The sequence below is a fragment of the Agelaius phoeniceus genome, chromosome 3 (genome assembly GCF_051311805.1).
Source record: "Agelaius phoeniceus isolate bAgePho1 chromosome 3, bAgePho1.hap1, whole genome shotgun sequence".
Classification (NCBI taxonomy): Eukaryota; Metazoa; Chordata; class Aves; order Passeriformes; family Icteridae; genus Agelaius; species Agelaius phoeniceus.
The window spans coordinates 83878361-83894110 of NC_135267.1; the positions used below are offsets into that span (position 1 = coordinate 83878361).

Here is a 15750-nt window from a genome sequence, read left to right on the forward strand (position 1 = left end):
TCATCTGTGGCAGTCAGGCTGCTTTGCAGGACAGGACCCTAAGTGATGACTGAGAGGAGAACACAAGGATGCAGGAGTGGAGTGGGACAAGGGAGCCAAGCCAAGCCAAGCAGGGTGACTGCTGTGGTTTAAACACCCCCCAGGAGTGAATAGGTTATGGCTTCTCCTGTTGTCTCACTCTTCCTTTCACAGACAGTCTGGTGACTATCACCACCAGCACCACCTTGGGAAGTAAATAAGGTCCAAAACACCAGCAGAGGGAATCAGTAGTTTTTATTCACTAAAATATGTGTTGCTTAAAAGAAGAAAAAAGAAAAAAAAAAAAAGGCAAAAAAAAAAAAAAAAGCTGTAATCACACAGCTGTAGTCTGGTCTCCCACGTTTCAGCTGTTCCCTCTGTCCACAGGCAGAAGTAATGCGTCACTTTCTGAATTGTTTCTTTAAAGAAAAAACAACAACCCAAATCAGTTAATCAACAGCAGCAGTGCTGCCGACTGGGAACGGTGGGCTCTGCTCCAGCCAGGAGGCACAGCATGGCCCCTAGGAATGGCTGCAGGTAGGAGCTGCGAAGCTCGGGGCTGTTTGGAGCCCCGGAGGGAGGGTTTGTCCTGCCCAGCCGGCTCCCGGCGCTGGGATGCCCTGCTGGATGCGGGAGAGGCTCGGAGCCCGGCAGGTTGGAGCAGGGTGCGCAGCCCCGGCGCCACAGCCCGGCCGCGGACAGGGCAGGAAAATGCTGCGTTCCCCGGCAAGACGCACAGGATTTCCTGCAGCGGGTCAAGAAAACATACCTTCCCATTGTCCCCGCCATGTCACGGGGAGTCCTTGTGCTCCGCTGGGGACAATGTCAACTCCTACCCTGGCAACCAAGGAAAACAAGGACGGTTGTTTGGCATTTTACGCGAAGCTGCCGCCCGCCTCCCTCAGCAGCCAGGCCTGGCACGGGCAGGGACGGCCGCCCTCATGGCCACTAATGAGCCTCCCTCCCTGGCCGTTGGTTGGCCCCGGAGGTGGAAAATCTGTGGCAGCCCCAGGGAAAAAAAAAAAAAATCTCAAGTTAAGACAAACAACTGTTTGTGGGGGAGGCGGCGAGGAGCGGACGCCACCCAGCCCTTCGAGCGCGGTGCTGGTTCCTGCCCTCGGCCAGAGCTGGGCTGGCCAGCCAGCGACAGCCTGGCAGTGTTTGGGCCGGGGCCGTGCCCAGCTGTGCCCGGAGCGGTATCCAGTCGGGAAGGGCTGTCCCAGAGGCACAGGGCTGGTGCAGGAGGCCGTGTCGCACCCTGCAGCGTGCCCGGGGCGGCCTCAGCGCTCACTCCTCTGCCGGCCCCGGTAAACTGCAGGGTGAGCTTCCTACTGCTCTGCCCTGGTGCTCAGTGTATTCACTGTTACTCCTTTTGCCTCCTCTGAAAATCACTTTATCGTTCAAATATCAGCCACGGGGAGAAAACGGCGGTCTTACGTTCATGCAAAGCCCAGGACTCAGTCTTTCCATGGGCGCTGGATGCACAGAAACACGACATGCCATGCTGGTGCCCGGGAGGTGGCACGGCCCCAGGCAGCACCCATGCCCCGGGCACTCCCGAGTCCAGGCCCATCACTGCAGCCTGGCTCCTGACCGCCTCACAGCCCCGGGAACAGAGGTCCGGGAAGGCTCAACTTTGATTCTGCTGGGCTGGCACAGCTCCAGGATTAAAGGCACTATTTGCTTCTTAAAATGCTTTTGTGAACCTGCGTTTGCTTTTTGTTGTAACACCGAGCCAGCAAGTGCAGGATGAGACAGAGCGCCCTGGAAGGCAGTGGCAAGGATTGTAAGAAACTGAGCATTTTACAGGAACCTAAAGGAAAGAAATTACCACTCTGACACTTCAAAATAAGGTAATCTTAAAGTACACATGGAAAATGTGTAAATCAGCTTAGTGTTAACAACAACATGAATACACACAACCCAGTATGTAGGACTTTACCTCTGGGCTCAAGATGGTATTTCAGTTTCTAGCAAAATACAGATTTTCCCTCTCTTTTCAAAAAGTCAGTCTGTCCTATGTTTCAGTGCCCCCTAGAATTAGTTGACTAATACTACTTATTGGCTTGGGTAAGGATTATTAATAAACTCCAGCATAACGGAAAGGTGCAAATACTTAAAATAAAGCCCTAGAGATAGAAGCACATATAAACCAGGCTCCTAGGCTTCAGAAGTGCCCCTGCCACTAAGCCAGGTGCACACCCAAAGTGCCATGGAATAAGAGCTGTGTCCAGAGCCAGTGTTACTGTGTGGCAAGATCCACAGGGGGTATCACATCGAAGGCTGCCCGTTTCAAAGAAGCTGAAAAAGACATATGTAAAGAGATTTTACTGTTAGAGTAAAAAACCCCCCAACAGCTGAAAAGTGTTTGTCCAGGAAGGGGGAACATGTGTCTTTAAATTTATCATAGATAAATGGGCAGAGGGAATAGGAGCCAAGATTTCCTTGTCTGAGAGGCTGAAGCTAATACTGTCATCTGTGGTTAAGACCCATTTGTCAAACAGAGTATGCTGAGAATAAGGAAAATCAAGTCTGCCTTCCCTTTTTAATTTGACTTAATTAGCCATAATTCCCCTTACTGAAATAAAGGCATTTTCAATTGCAGGACACATTTCTGTGTCTTTACTTTTACTAACACAAATACATAGCTCTGCATGCAGGGAAAGCAAAAGCCAGACAAATGTGCTGCAAAAACAAGATGCTCCACTACACTCACCTCCTTCCTTGGGAGAGGAGGACAGAACAAACAACACGTGGCAGATGTTAGCCACACAGTTCAGTGCCCTACTGGGAGGCATGCAAAGACTATCATGATACACAGGCTAGGAGAAGCTACATAGGAGAAAACAGGGCACTTGTTGTATGTATGTCAGATTTGCCCCTCCATAGCTTGGAGGAGGCATGCACTCATAGCACGGCACAGAGTACATAATGCAATTATAATTGGGTGCAATATGTTCACAGCGCTTAAAAAAACGCTGTCTTAAAAAACTGAGTGCCACGTTCAGATGGCTTAAATTCCCCAAGAGCCCCTGTGCCTACTGCTTCCTACTGGCTGCTTCTGGTCCTTCAGCGGTGCCCAGCCAAGAGGAAACTTCAGGGCACAGATGGAGTTCAGGCTAGACAGTCCATAACCTTCACTGGATCCCGCTGGCATCCTGTGGTGCGAAACCTGCATCCCAGAATTACTTGGAGCACTTGTCCTCCCGAACCCGATGAGCACACTTGCTTAAAATAGGCACTTGCAAAGGTGTGGCGGGGCCAGCCTTAGGGCTCGCAGAATTGCTGAGGGGGACTGTGAGCCTCAGAATATCCTTGCAATTCATCTGTAATGTTAAACTTTAAATAACTGTCTTCCTCTTTCATTCCTTTCTACCTCGGCTAAGAAATGCGACACGCACTGTGTAAAGGGACTGTCACCAGCTGTTAATAAGAAAGCAGCTTTAGCTTCTCTCCGCTTCTCTTGTTCACACGTAGACAGTGTTGGAAATCAGTGAAAACGGGTGTAGCCCCTCTGCTACCGCCACCACCACCTCCCACAAAGAGAGCAAGTGAGAAAGGGAAGAGGAAAGGTTGAAGAAACGGGCTGACCTACTTAGGTACTGCGAAGGACGAGCATGCAGGCTCTGAGTGCTGGGATGGCTGCGCGCGTTTGTTCTGGGCACCTACTGTTACCCTGGCATTCCTCCAAACAAATGGCTTTACACCCAATTCCAAAACAGCTCCTTCCTCCTCCTCTTCAAAATATGCCCTCCCCACCGTGCATGCTCTCCCTGTGATCCTTGCCGCCTTGGTTTTAAAACGGCCGCTTCCCTGAGCAGGCAGCCAGCCCCTGTCTTCTCACCCACCTGTTAATACCTGGCCTCCTGTTTGTCACATGGCAGCTCTGGGCTCTGGACCAGGAACCCCCCCTTGCTCCTGTGCCGCAGCCACTGCTTCCGGCATGGGCCACCTGTCCCTCCTGTCTCAGCTGAGAAAGGACAGGACCTAACTGCAGGGTAGGTGGCTGTCAGTGAGCGGACCCGGCTTGCGAGGAGTGGTTTCCAGAAGCAGGAAGGAGAGAGGAGGCAGGTCTCCTTGCTCTCAGGAGCCCTGACTCAGACCCCTTCCCGTGTGTTGCATGCCGCCCCCTCTGCTCCGCTGGCTCTGAGCCCCTGAGTGGCATCACTCGAACCCTGTGAGTTAGCCAGCCTGAAAATTATACCCGCTGGGATCTGGCCAGTTTGCAAAGCCTAATATCAGTGATTGCGAGGTGGGATCAACACATTCGGGCAACACAAAGATTACATTATAAACCCTTTTGGATTTAGATAGCAAATGATCCTTTTGCTCTTCAGACAGTATTTCTGGCAATTCAGAGCAGTCACAATTGCTCGTCAGAACAACCAAAAGTGCTTCCCTGGCAGCACGGCATATCTTACTGAGAGACTGGAAGAACCTTCTTTGGTTTCTATATAAAACACACTTATGACTCATATAGGACTCAGAGATTGTCTTAGTTAGAGATAAATGGGAAGATACACTGCAGATCTGGAGAATGATGCTTGAGTCACAAAGCTAGAACCGTGATCAGAAGGCAAAATTCCCCAAAGTTTGGGGTCTTAGGAAGACAAAAAGGGGTTTGTTTGCATTTACATGCAAGCATTGCATTTGGCATTTCTTCTTTCTTTTTTTTCCTTCCCACTTCTCACTGAATGTGTTCTGGAGTATTAGAGGTCTCACAATTCCTTTTGTCTACTCTTGCTAGCACCCTGTCTTTCTTCATTCCACTGATGTCTCAGAAGCAATTAAAAGCAGTTCCACTGAGTTCCACAATGCCACACCAGCTTCAGTCCTTTACCAAAGAGTACATAATGACATTATAAAAACCACAGTGCAAGATCATTACTAGGGTGACAAAATCAACACCAAGGAACTAGAAAAAGCCACTACCAAGCTGGCTTGTGGAGGTGCAGTTTGGCCCCTCTGTGCTTACACATGTTGCAGCAGTTTGTCCCACAGAACCCCTGCCTCATCCAGCTCATGGAGCAGGCGGTGCTCAATTAACAAGCAGCTATTTATATTGGGTCTGTGCTCAGTACAAGACCCCATGCCTTGTTCACTGAACACTGCTCAGACCCCAGTGAGATGGAGCAATTCACTTTCCTGAAGGCTCTGCTGTCCTATGAAGACAGGCTGAGAGAGCTGTGTCTGCTCAGCCTGGAGAAGAGAAGGTGTGGCAGACCTAATAACATCCTTCCAGTACCTACAAGAAATTTGGAGAGAAACTTTTTTACAAGGGCATGTAGTGATAGGACAAAGGGGAATGGCTTTGAACTGAAGGAGAGTAAGCTTAAATCAGATATTAGGAAGAAAATCTTTACTCTGAGGGTGATGAGGCACTGAAACAAATTGCCCAAAGAGGTTGTGGATGCCCCACCCTGGAAGGGTTCATGGCCAGGTTGGACAGGGCTTTGAGCAACATGTTCCAGTGGAAGGTGTCCCTGGACACTTGGAACTAAGGGATCTTTAAGGTCCTTTCCAACCCAGACCATTCTGTGATTCTAGTGTACTTACCAATGTTGTGTCAGTGGGCTTCATTTCAATAACCTTTGAATAACATTTCAATAACCTTTTGGAGATGAGAAGGTGGAATTAGTCCCATTTATAGATGGTGGATTATACAGGGGGATTAGAAGGTTCCAGTTCTTCAGGGTGACCCCTGTGGGGTTCCTGGGCTTTCTGTGCTTCACACACAGGCTCCCACCTGCATGTGAAAGCTTGGTACTTCTACACAAAAGGCTGTGGTAGGCACTTTTATCATCTATTCACTGTGGAAAATTTGCTTTCAATCATTTGCCTTATATAATGTAGGATGTTCTGGAGCTTTCTGGGATTTCCTTTGTATACAAATATTTGCCAAAAATAGTAGTGACAAAGAGATTCTCTCAGCAATTTTTTTACAACTCTTGCATGCTAGTTTCCAGAACAGCTGATTTTAAAATATTAATCTCTTTAGGAGTCATTTAGTATACCCTTCAGTTATTTGTACATTGAAAAGACCTTTCATATCTTCTATTGGTACTGATATGTTGCTGTACTCTTTCCCAAGTAGAATGAAAATATTCATTGTTTCTGCATTATTAACAAGGTTGGCATCTCCCCCTCTTCCCCAATAATAGGCTAATGCAAATTTCTTTTGCTCCCACTATATTAAATAAAATGCTCTTGACCTCAGTCTGCTGTTTCCCCTGCTCTTTGAATCTACTTTTTTTTTTTAAGTTTGTTAGGTTATAATACTGCTTGTTTGGTCCCTCTTGCCCTTCCATTTCCCCTCTAAGTTATGACTCCTCTCTGCCTTGCAAACAGAGTGAGTTGTCAGGCAAATCTGCCTTCTTTTTCTTAATTGTGAAAGCTTGACCACTTGACCATATAATGACCTCTGTATTCTTACACACCCTTCTTGGTGTCTTTGCAAATTTTTACTCCTAGCTTTCCTCACGTTTCTTATCACCCTGAGGTATTAGCCCTTCTCAAATGTCAAGTACATGTACTACTGGAGATACTGTCTCTGGTGTAGTGAGTGCATTCAGGTCATGAAAAATGTCCCTAAGGAACCGCCAACTTCCAGTCCATCAATCTGCACACACCATAAGGAAATCCAAACTGGAATTCCCTCATGCTGGCTACCATGTCTCTCATATCAAGAAAGCCTCATTGACAGTGTTCTCCTGAGAACAGTCCTCCAAAATGGAATCCATTGGGATCCCCCATAACAATACAATTCTTTTCAGATGTTGTGAGAAAGTCACTAAGAAGTGCCCTTTGCTGCTTGTTGGTTGGTCTGCACATTCCTCTTCATGCTTTGTCCTGTTCGGGCTCCTGCCCTCAAAATGATTTATGCCCCAGCACCTCTGCTCCCTATTCATGCCTTCTAGGCTTTAAGTTTATTTAGCTCCTTACCTCACTAGATCCAGTGTCTCCCTGACAGCTTGTTCTGTGTTTTATGGTCTATACCTTTTTTCTCATACTGGCCAACAGGCCTAGTTAAGCATTCCTGAGCTTTCTGTCCAGTTCTGGTGCTCCTATCCAGCTCCACTTTGGCACTTCTAGTTCTTGTTCCCAGACCTTCCTCTGTAATCACTTTACCAAATTTATCTTCCTTCCCTGGCTGTGTTCTCCACTTCCACTAGTCTCATCATTTCCTAAGACCCAGCCTTCCCTGTGCCTCAGCAACACAGGTGATCCCATTGTCTGTCCACAGTTTGTCTCCAGTGCTCGCTCACTTCCTGCCCCTGGCTCCTGTTCCCAGCCTACTTGTGCAGCTAATCCCAACCCTAGTTGTTCTTGCTCTCCTGGCTCTCTAGGTCAACAGATCCCTTGTTTCAGTTTTTCCATCCCTTTTGCCATCTTCATTCCAGTTGCTGTCTCATCTGCATTTGAAGCCTCCTACTTAAACAAAACCTACCAGGAGTGTCACTGAGGCAATAAGTTAACTAAGCAGAAAGTGCTCAAGGTTTTGTCATTTGCAGTCCCAGTTCCCCAGTTAACTGCATCAGAGACCTTGGCAGAGCCTCTGCCCACCTCTCTGGAAGCCAGTCAAGTGGTAACCTGCTAAATACCCATCCACCTACAAGAAGTTGGACATATTTGCCAGTCCACCAGCTTAAGCTGTTATATGGATAAAGTTCTGTACACTACAGATATGGCCCCTCTTCTCAGTGCTGGCTCTAACTCAGCCTAGAAGAGTTATTACAGGAGAAAACTGGCTTCTGCTCCTGTACTACTGGCCTCAGACATGCTCTGCTATTTCATGGAGAAGTACATGTTCAGCCTCTATTGTCTCTTGGAGATAATGATGGGATGGAACATGTACCATGACAGTGGCATTCTTGGGGTCTTTATCTGTTTGACATTTAGAGAGTATCTGCTGAGCAGCTATGAAGTGAGATTTTTGGTTTTCTCTCAAAAGCATGTGTTGGCCAAATTAGGTGGATTTTTCAGAAATGTGATACAAGGCATATCCTGAAGTCAAGGCCAAACCCCTGCCAGATTTCAAGCCCTGCTTCAAAGCATGGGAATGATGCAATGGTTCCAAGAAAAAGTTGCCAGAACATTTAAATTTGGGCAAAACAACATATTTTCCCAAACCTTGTTCTTGGAAAAGCCAAAGCTGACGGATCAGAAATTTTCCCAAAAAAATAAATCAATCAACCTGAACAGTATGGCAAATTTAACTTCAAATCATTAATGTTTGGCACAGCTGTAAGATGCCAAACCCATGAATTTGTAATGCAAAGATGTGAGCAGTTTTTATAATAAAAAGCAGGCCAAAATCACTTGCAATCATTGTTATCCCCTCTTTAATTTTTAGTATGCTTCTGTCTTCCCCTGTTGTTTACAAGTTAAAGCAGATTTTCATGCATCCTAAAAGATCTTTTCAGGTCAACACTTCACATTAAAATATGCAAAAAAAAATTTAGAAACTGTGCTTTTGCTTTCAAAAACAAAAATCAAAATTACAAAATAAAAATAGGACTGGGAGTTTGCTGGTCTTTTATTCCCCAAACACACCTCACAAATGTCAGATTTCTTAGCTGTGCAATCAATAAGTGAGGTGTAGAAAATCACTAAATATTTTTCATCCTGTTCTGAGTAAACATACAAAAAGTGACTTATTTTCATGGAAATGCATGGGTATGTCTCTTTGGCTCCAAAATTATTTGCCACATCCAGACCAGCTAAAATTGTAAACATTTGAATATGAAAAAGTGCTATGGGAACCAGTTTTGTGCAGACAACTGAGGGCCCGTTATCACTCAGTGAAGGTGTCCAGTTGCTAAAATTTGAAGTATCACCAATGACAGCATTACAACTGTGTGGCAGTATCTTTCCTTTCATGATACACTGTGTTATTGCTTGGTGCCTTGCTGCAGTTATTGTTTAGCCAAAACTTCATTTACTTGAAAGTGCCTTTTTCTGTGCAGAGAACTGAATTTTAATTTCTGGTTTACCAGCTGCAGTTTTTTTGCTCTTGTGTCAGTGACCTTGTTTCCTCAGTACAAAGTGTGGATTCAGATGTCTTTTAGGAGGTGTCTCCTCTGATTTCCCCAAGACAGCAGAACCTCTTATTTCCCTTCACAAGACCTTTGAGTTCCGTTTATTAATGGAGCTTACTAAATCCATTATTAAATGGTTTTATAATCAACATGAAATAATGTAGAAGTCATCTGTGGAAAATTGCAAAGTGTGGAAACGATGTCATCATATATTAGCAATGCTCAAAAATAAAATAAATAGCTCCAGAGGGCTTTTCCAATATTTGTGGAGTGGCACACCTCCAAAGCACACTCAGAGAGGACAGGGTGCTTTTGGAAAGCTTATTTGCATGCACCCAGGCATGCAAGTGCACACAAACACACACACACATGGACTGCAGGCACAAAGCTATTCTATTTTGCTGGCTGGGAAGAAGTCAAGTGTTGGAGAACACTAGTCACTGCTGCCTGCTGCCAGGCTGAATAGGGTTTCTCTGTTTTTCTGTTCTGGGGGTGCACCACAACTGGGAAGAGCAGTCCTGCCCTGCCACTTCCCAGCAGGGCAAGAATGGGCAGGACTGGCATCCCCCATGGAGGACAATGCACAGGAAGGTGCCAGCAGTGCACTGGGGGTTGTGCTGGCCTCCAGGAGGGGAGAGTGGCAGCTGAACTCATGCCCCAGGCCAAAACTGGTTGGGGAGAACTTTAATCAAAGGATAATATTCACAAAAATTCAGAAAGCTGGGTATAGTACCTAGCAGAGGCATCCCTCCATTTTGAGGCACAGTGCTTACTGATGACAATCTCCATACATAAATCTGTGTGCCCTGCTTGCCTCTCATTAAGCATATTACACCTTCATGAGGAAGGTTGCTGTTGTAGCCAGCTTAGTTTCTGGCTTAGTTTCTCATTTTCTCTCTGTCCCCCTTAGCACAAGTAATGAGCATGCTGAGGCTCTGAAACGGATAGACAAAAGAAGATAGCACTTCCTGAGATTCATATGGCACATAAATATTTAGCATTTGATTTATGCTGTGTTGATGCTATTCATCAATTGCCTTATTAAGACCTGGAAACTTTGAGAGAACTTTGTAGATGGGAGAAAGGAAAGTCATCCCTCTGATGCTAGAAATATGGAAGAGTCAGAGGTCTACATGTTGTGGGAAGAGAGAACTGCTCTGTTGTGTCTGATCACTGTGGAAACTGCTGCTCTGCTTTGGGTTCACAGCCTGAGGGAGCAGCAAGGATCTGCTCCTTTCAATAGGCAGATAGAGCTGTATTAAACCCCTCCACATAAAACTGGGTAGAACAGGAGCTGTGCTTCGTTTTCCTCCCCCGTCCCCAATTTAGAGACAACAGAGCTGTGAGGACATTGATGTGCCAGTGAAGGCAAGGGTGAGCTCAGTTGTGCATCATTTGCCAAATGCGTGAGAGTGTGTGTGTGCATGGGGCTGAGTCAGGGCCAGGGCATCTTCTGCCAGGTCCTGGGGGAGCAGAGGAGAGAGACCAGCAAGACTGCAGCCCCAGAAACTTTGTGCTGCTTTTGTAGTCAGTAGCCACTGCACCAGTCATCTCTGCATATTTTAAAAATGACAGGCAGTTTGGGCATCTGCTTACATCAATATTCTGTAAATACAAGGATAAATTGGTAGCCCAAAACAGTGAGAAAGCTTTGCATAGGTTCTGTTTTGAATGCTATTTATTACACAGCATGATATACACAGCACTCTTATTCATGTCAGTGGGAGTTTTATGCAAACATGGAAAGCAGAATGTGGCTCAAAATTGTAACTTGATTTGCTGTAGACAGGCCTTTCTGCATGCAAAGCTGTGAAGGCAAGTTCTCCTCTTCACACAAAAAAGGTGCAAACCCAGTGCAATACAGAGTCTGTGGTAAAGTGCAGAAAGGTCCTGCTGCCTGGTGTGGTTTTACACCAAGTCTTCCATCACCAGGAATAAAGAGAAAAAGAGAAGGGAGCAATCCTGGGAAATATGCATAGATAAAATGTTTCCCTACAGCATTTGGCTATATTCAAATTTACAACTGATTGTTTTTAAGGAATAAGTGTACTTCTAGAGATGGGACATTATTATGGGGAGCTGGTAAAGTCTCTGAAGATAACAATGTACTTATATTGCTGGAAAAAAAGCAATTTCTGTCATCCTAGCATCATCTAACCTTAAATGACTGACAGGTTATGAATAATCACAGGTTTATGAATGTATAGACTTATTCTTTTGATAGATATTTTGCTTTATTTTTAGAAAATGTGTTGAAAAGACCTGCCTTCCTGACAACAGGCAGGTTTAAAAAGTAAAGAATTTTTTTTTCTGATACTTATCTAAGTTTTCCTTGCCCTAAGAATTAGAAGTGTTCTTATTTATAGTGGCCTTAGCACTCTGACTTTTGGGTGGTACTGTAGTGACATTGAAATTTTAAATTTCAGGGAGGTGTATACCTTAAGTATGCCTTAAAGTCACCAAATTTTATTGTATATTGAAACAAGTGGCCACAGGGTTTGTGTAATTTGGAGTTCACAGATGAAGAAACACCGCCCATGGGAAAATCCAGATGCTTTGACAATAGAGCATTATTACTGTGTAGCATTACAGCACTGATAAAGATCTGCCACTGAAGGCTTGGACATATTTATCACCCAGAACTCCTTCTGTGATTGTTACTGCCACAAATAAACTCCTGCAGAGCACATAAGCTTTTCACAGAACAGACTTTTTCCCCCTTATTTTTTTGCTTAGAATAAAGATGATCTCCCTTCACAAGCAAGATTTACCCAAGACCATTTTGAAGAAAATGTAGCGAAAGGAATCCCTAAAAAATTGTATTTCAAAAGCTTAATTAACACACTTAGGCTGTAAATGCAGATATGTACTACAAGGAAAAAAATAGTCTCCTATGTTGAGTCTATTTCATATTCAGTTTGGAAATTCTAAACTAAGACAAAGTTTTCAAGATATTTCAAAATATACTTGAAAGATTTGGTCTTAGAGCTCTGGGAACTTTAATTCTGACCACTACTGCTGGCAGAGTCCCTATGTATCACTACAGAGAACAGCATACCCTGCATATCTCCTGCTGAGGACATTGCCTAGTCAAGGTGTCACAGCACATTATGACTGAGAAAACCCTTCTAAACACAGCAAACTGACTCCTAGAGCTGATAAAATTCTATGTGTTTCAAACACGGGCTACTGGCTGGACAGCAGCTTTGCAGGAAAGGACCTGGGGCACCTGATGGATTCCCAGTTCAATAGTAGCAGGTCCCTGTGGCAGAGATGGATGGCAATATCCTGGGCTGCACTGGGAGGAACGTTGCCCTGAGGCTGGGGGAAATGATCCTTCCTCTCTTCAGCGCTGGTGAGACCACAGCTGGAGTTGCGTGTCCAGGTCCGGGCTCCCCAGTGTAATAGAAAGATGGAGTTACCAAAGATGATGTAACCAAGGGCCATGAGGATGATTAAGGGTCTGGAGAAAAGGCTGAAAAGCTGTGACAGTTCAGTCCAGAGAAGAGAAGGCTCAGAGGAAGTTCTCATCAATATATATACAAATATGTCATGGGAGGGTGTAAAGAAGATGGAGCCAGGCTATTTTCAGTGGTGTCTAGTTACAAGACCATGAGCAATGGGCACAAACTGGAACACAGGAGGTTTTGTCTGAACATCAGGAAACACTTTACTGTGTAGTTGACTGAGCGCTGGCACAGGTTCCCCAGAGAGGTGGTAGAATCTCCATCCTTGGAGATACTCAAAAACCAACTGGACAAGGGAAACCAGCTCTAGATGATCCTGCTGGAAAAAGGGGATTGGACAAGGTGATCTCCAGAGGTCCTTTCAACCTCACCCATATGGTGATTCTGTGATACTACTAAGCATGTTAAGCAGGAAATCTAGCCTACTGACTAGAGGTGTCTTTTCCACATATTCCTTCCTCAAGTCTGCCCAGAAACATCTGGGCAACCAAAAGCAACTTGTCTGTCAAGTATGCTACCTTGCAACCAAAGCATTGCCCTGGTTTTAACCTTTAAATAAGTACTGACCAAGCAGTCTAGCATCTGTAAACTTCAAAGCAATTTAAAAGATTTTGGCCTTTCATACTGGGAAGAGCATATGTGCAGGCTACAAGGACACCTATCGTAACACCCTTGATGGAATCAGCTTTGATCACAGAGATGTCTTTTATTATAGTAGAATATAGGGGAAAAGTTAGTATGTGTAGGCTCATCCATTTTTAAAAATGTCTACCGCTTGCTTTTTTAAAACCTTTACTTTCCATTTCAGAATCTCGACTTGAAAAAAAGTCCTAATTTAAAATGTCAGGATGGTTTTTTTTCTGTATTTGATTTGGTTTTGCTAATTCGTCTTCATTTTCTGACCAGAAATAACTAATTTAACTAGTACTGCTATTTATTTTAGTAACTGATTTAGAACTGGTACAACCTGGTGGGGCTGCTTGTGCCAACGGCATGACGGCTACGTCTGCAGCAGAAAACCTGGCATCATTGCTTGTCCTGAGGAGTAAGGAATCCAGTTTGGAAATCATAGCTTTTTTAACCCCCACCCACAAATCCAGCCTCGTGCATATTAAATCCTGTCTGTTTGAGATATGACCTGGATGTGTGCCAGTCCTGTCCCTGCAGCACCACGTGTACCAGCAGTTCCGACCTGCAGAACAATTTGCTGGGGAAGCATTGAGTGGCTGCTGAGAAGAGAGAAATGGAGAAACCAGGATGGGACGAGCATCCCAAGGATGGGGAAGAGGGGTCATGAGTGGAGCACTGTGAAGAGGGGAAGCTCCCTCTGTGCACCAGTCAAGATTTCACCTTTGTGTGCACGTGTCCTGTAAGTGATATTTGGTGCACGTAGCATTCCTCATTCAAATCCCTCACTGAGGCAAGTCATTGCCAAAAAGACCGCCCCCCCCACCCCCCAGGAGACTTCAGTCCTTCCTCACATCATATATTAGCACCTCAGATCTCCTGCATTACTGCTCAGACTAAATGTGCATTTAAAAAGAAAGGGAAAAAAACCCCCACACATTGCAATCTTCCTGTGAAAAAGAATTACAAACATGAGGATAACACCCCAGTCCTGGCTGTTGGGAAACAGTCTCTGTTTGGGGGGGTTTGCTAACTCGTCCTCTCCGTGGTGGCCGAGCCACCTCAGTGCACAGGCAGTGTAGCGTGTGGAGCCCACGGAGGAGCACGTCCCTTCTCCTGGGGTCGTCACTACCATAAACATCTCATTAAATAACTGCAGCAGTGGAGATACATGGAGTGCTTGGTGACCCTCATAATTTCTCATTTCCTCCCTCAGATGAAGTGGTCGGCAAGTTGTGCTTATGGTGGTAGTCTGAAAAATGTAGGAGCTCTTGGATGATCTCTGCAAGATGTGCTTTCACTTATCCATGTGCATCTCTTTGTTTCTGAATTTAAAATGTGGTACATCTGAGTGAAGAAAACTAGGTTTCTATGCAGGCTGCCTCTTTTCCAGCTCAGAAGTAAAAGATGTCAAAATATGCTTTTTGAACAAACCTGCTTAGAGGCAGAAGGCTTTCTGTATTGATCAGAAAAGCTCAGAGTGACCAAACTGAAGTGAAAATCTCAGAATGGTGTGGAGGAGGGTATCATTATTTTTTGCAGATGGCATGTCTGAGCAGCATTTGGCTTTGGTTCCTGCACTAATGCAGCATGTTCTTGCTGCTGGTAAATCCAGTCTACTAGAGATGTGGGTGCTGCAAGACATTCCTAAAGGCTCTCCAAGATCATTCCACCCCTGTCTCACTTGTCGCCTTCAGTCCCTTTCTCCATCTTCAAATCTGCAAGTGTCAAAGTTAATAGAAAATGCCAAAGGGGGAATTGAAGAAAATCTGAAAGCTTTTCTGAGGGAATGCTGAGCAGGAATCCCAGAAGTGTACAAAAGAGTTTTTAGTCTGAGCACCCTGAGCACCTGTGTCACTTAGGCATTACTGAAAGTTTTATCTGCACCTTTCCTGATCAAGGGATGGTCCCTGGCAATGCAGTTGTGAGTTGAATTTTCTTTCTTTTTTTTTTTTTTTTTTTTGAGGTATTTGTATGCCTTCCCTTCTTGAGGATTCCCCACTGCAAATATCTAGCAGAGTGTGTAGCCCAGGACATGTGAGCAGAAAGAACTCTGCATATTTTGTGGTTTTGTTGAGTGGCAGTGCAACCCGGGTGATGTAAGAGCGCCTCTGATTTCCAACTCTGGTACTTCTTTCTTGGAGAAACCACTAACCTTCACAGATCCATGGGGTTTTTGTCTCCACACTGACAATGGTGATAGGTACTTGCCGTCCTCTGTAAAGGGACCCCAGCGGAGTTGGGGAAAGTTCCAAAATCAGCAAACTTTTTCATCATCTTGGAGCTGCACAAAGAGGAGCAGAGAGTTTGTGGGTGCTGAAAAGGCTCAGTATGTCTGTCACGCTTGCTTTTCTCCCCAGATAGCAGCTATAGAGTACTGGAAGCTCAAATGACTCAGAAGGGGAAGGGGAACCTGTGAAGTCAATGCTACCAAACCCAGCAACTAAGTAGTGAGGGAGAGACTTCCTCACTTTTGTGTCTGTGAGTAGGACAAAACATTCCTGGTGCCAGCCTGGAGCCAAGTAACCCACAGCAAGCTGTTCTGTGGGCAGTGCCAGCAACGAGTGAGCTGAAGTACTGCAGCCAGGTAAACAGCCACG

General features: G+C 45.3%; 1 long non-coding RNA gene across 1 annotated transcript in view; it reads left to right on the forward strand.

Moving 5' to 3' along the window:
• Positions 1–408: 408 nt before the first annotated feature.
• LOC143693589 (uncharacterized) overlaps positions 409–15750 on the forward strand; it is a 29141-nt gene continuing 13799 nt past the window's right edge. Inside the window, exon 1 of the long non-coding RNA XR_013181433.1 lies at positions 409–555. This is a non-coding gene — a long non-coding RNA (uncharacterized LOC143693589). The remainder of the gene's footprint in view (positions 556–15750) is intronic.